Source organism: Theropithecus gelada, chromosome X, assembly GCF_003255815.1.
Source record: "Theropithecus gelada isolate Dixy chromosome X, Tgel_1.0, whole genome shotgun sequence".
Taxonomy (NCBI): Eukaryota; Metazoa; Chordata; class Mammalia; order Primates; family Cercopithecidae; genus Theropithecus; species Theropithecus gelada.
In genome coordinates, this window is record NC_037689.1 from 18412088 (window position 1) to 18415665 (window position 3578).

Genomic DNA, 3578 nt, shown 5'->3' on the forward strand with positions numbered 1-3578 from the left:
TCCATGTGTCAACAACTAGTACCGATACTAGCGCTGATACATTCCAGATGGATCTTAGCCCTGTTTGAGGGGCTCGAGACCTGCAGGACAGGACTGGTTGGGTTATTTGAACTCAAGTGTTCCCAGATGGTTGGGGCCTGGTGGTTAGGAAGACTCACAGATTCTCACTTCCCAGGGGAATCTCAGCTGCCAGCAGTGGCTCTGGGGGTGCAGCTGGAGAGCCTTCGTGGCTTCTGGGAAAGCAGCCCTTCAGTTCTCCCTAGGGAGCTGGAGTGGGAAAGGTAAGTGGTGGCTCCATTAGAGGACAGTGCTCAGGCTGCAAAATCCAAATGGAGGTGGGCGGTGAGGGGAGAAAGGGCCTCTTTCCCATGCTGACATCCTGGTCTCACACAGCAAACAAACCAAAACAAAACAAAACAAAAACTGAGAAGGTAATGCTACAAAGATCATGTGGCTCCCTAACTCTATTGGGACAAAACCTCTTTTAAAATGTTTTAATTTTAAAATACATACATTTAACATTTTATTTAACTGACAGTTCAAAATGATCCATACATAAAGAGTATAACCAGATATACAGTGAAACATCTCTAAGGCCTGCCCCATCTGCCCAGTCCCCGTCTTCCCCGAATAGCCAGTGACTGTAACCTTTCAGAGATTTTTTTTGTTTGTTTTTGAGACGGGGTCTCACTCTGGTTGCCCAGACTGGAATACAGTGGCATGATCTTGGCTCACTGTAGCCTCAAACTCCTTGGCTCAGGTGATTCTCCCACTTCAGCCTTCTGAGTAGCTGGGGCTGCAAGTGCACACCACCACACCTGGCTAATTTTTTTTTTTTTTGTATTTTTAGTAGAGATGGGGTTTCACCATATTGCCCAGGCTGGTCTTGAACCCCTGGACTCAAGCAATCCACCAGCCTCGGCCTCCCAAAGTACTGGGATTATAGGCATGAGCCACCACACTCAGCCCAGAGATTTTTTTAATGCTGGTATGAACAAATATAAATATACATCCCCAATCCCCTCCTTTTAATACAATGTATGCTCTATTCCACATCATGCTTTTTTCCCTTAAAAAGGTATTGGAGACCTTTCCAAACTGATACATACAGAGTTTCCTTGTTCTTTATTTTGTTCTAGCTATGTGGTATTCCATTATGCAGTAATGTATTTAATCATCCTTATTGACCGATATTTAGGTTGTTTCCAACCTTTTAAAATTACTAACAATATACATGTATTGAATTAATGAATAGGTAGGTGAATGTTCAAATGGAAAACATTATGCATAAATAATTTCCCATGTCTGCTAATATATCTGTGGAGTAAATTCCTAGAAGTGAACTTACTGGGTCAAAGATCAAGATCATATGCTCCTGTAATTTTGATAGATACTGTAAAATTATCCCATCATATCCACAGATCCTACCCATACTCAAAGGGAGGGAATGATACAGAGTATGTGTGCTAAGGGGCAGGAATATGAGGGTTGATATAGTTTGTATATTTGTCCCCTCCACATCTCATATTGAAATGTGACTCCCAGGCCAGGCACGGTGGCTCACGCCTATAATCCCAGCACTTTTGGAGGCCAAGGCAGGAGGATCACCTGGTTTCGGAGTTTGAGACCAGCCTGACCAACATGGCAAAACCCCATCTCTATTTAAAATACAAAAATTAGCCATGTGTGGTGGTGGGCGCCTGTAATCCCAGCTACTCAGGAGACTGAGGCAGGAGAATTGCTTGAATCCGGGAGGCAGAGGTTGCAGTGAGCGGTGAGCGCTGAGATCGTGCCACTGCACTCCAGCCTAGGTGACAGAGTGAGACTCCGTGTCAAAAAAAAAAAAAAAAAAAAAGTGACCCCTAGTGTTGGAGGTGGGGCCTAGTGGGAGATGTTTGGGTCATGGGGACAGGATCCTTCATGAATGACTTGATACCCGCTGCACAGTAATGAGTGAGTTCTTAAGCTATGAGTTCACATGAGAGCTGGTTGTTTAGAGAGTCTGGCACCTCTGCCCCTTTCTCTTGTTCTGTTTCTTACTTTTTGATACACCTGCTCCCTCTTCCCCTTCTGCCATGAGTGGAAGCTTCCTGAGGCCTCACCAGATGCAGATGCTGGCACCGTGCTTTTTATACAGCCTGCAGAACTGTGAGCCAAAATAAATCTCTTTTCTTTGTAAATTACCCAGCCTCAGGTATTCCTTTATAGCAACACAAAACAGACTAACACAGGAGTCATCTTAGAATTCTGCCTACCACACTTTCATTTGTTCCTGAGTCCAGCTTTGCTCAGCCCTTGGCTTCAGCCTGGAGTCCAGATGACCTGGCTACTGTCCCTGGTTCAGGAGCCCACAAAAGCCATTCCCCATCCTTGTGTGCACCAGCACTTCCCCTAATTGGTTCTTGGCTAGACTCTGCCTCAGTTTCCTGGTTGCCGGCTGCATATCCATACTCTTTTTGTTGTTGTTGAGACGGAGTCCTGCTTTTTGCTCCAGGCTGGAACGCAGTGGCACCATCTTGGCTCACTGCACTGCAACCTCTGCCTCCCGAGTAGCTGGAATCACAGGCGTGTGCCACCATGCCTGGCTAATTTTTATATTTTTAGTAGAGGTGTGGTTTCGCCGTGTTGGTCAGGCTAGTCTCGAACTCCTGGCCTCAAGAGATCAGCCCGCCTCGGCCTCCCAATGTGCTGGGATTACAGGTGTGAGCCACTGCACCTGGCTACATATCCATACTCTTCTAAAGACCAAATCATTTTACCAGTTGACTGTCAGCTGCCTACCCCAGGCACTAGGTGTTCCTGTCTCAGCCATTCCATGAAGAGTGGTCAGCATTTCTAGGGTAGTATTCAGAACCTGTAGACAACAATAAGCCCATGAGCGCCAACCACACCAGTCACTTCCTAGCCCCTCCTCCCTCTCTTCTGCCTCTGAATACATAATCTTGAAGGGGGCTCACAATGATCCATGAATGCCACTCTCTTTATGATCATGTCTTTAAAATGTATTTCCCCTGGATTTTTTTGTCCTCACACAGTCCTCTTTAGAATCTGAGTGACTACATTTTAGTACAATTTCTTCTCATCTTAAGGTGTATTTCCTAAACTTCTTAGAGATACCAACAACAGATACTAGTTTCAAGAGTCTCTCAACAGATACTGGTTTCAAGAGTCTCTCTCTAAGGGTCTCTCCTGTCTATCTCCTTCCCTCCAGCTCCCATTTTTCCACCAACCTTCCCACCAGACCACCACAACAGGAGTTACATAGCATGCCCAGAAAAATCTCCTGCCTTAATGAAATTTGTCTTTTTAGATTTGCAACCCTATTTGTGACGCTAGAGGTATTTTCTCAAGACAGGTATTTTATGAGTCATTGGGAAACCATTATCCCATGACCACATCTGAGACCATGGATGTTTACTCACTAAGAAAATTTAGATATTTTCAAAATTTACCTGGATAGGAACAGATTATTTTCAGCTGCAAATTCCTTTCTGGTGCAGATCAAAATTGTGATAATTTTTAAAAATATTTAAGTCACTTACAGTTAAATTACATAAACACACAAATAGTGCACCAAA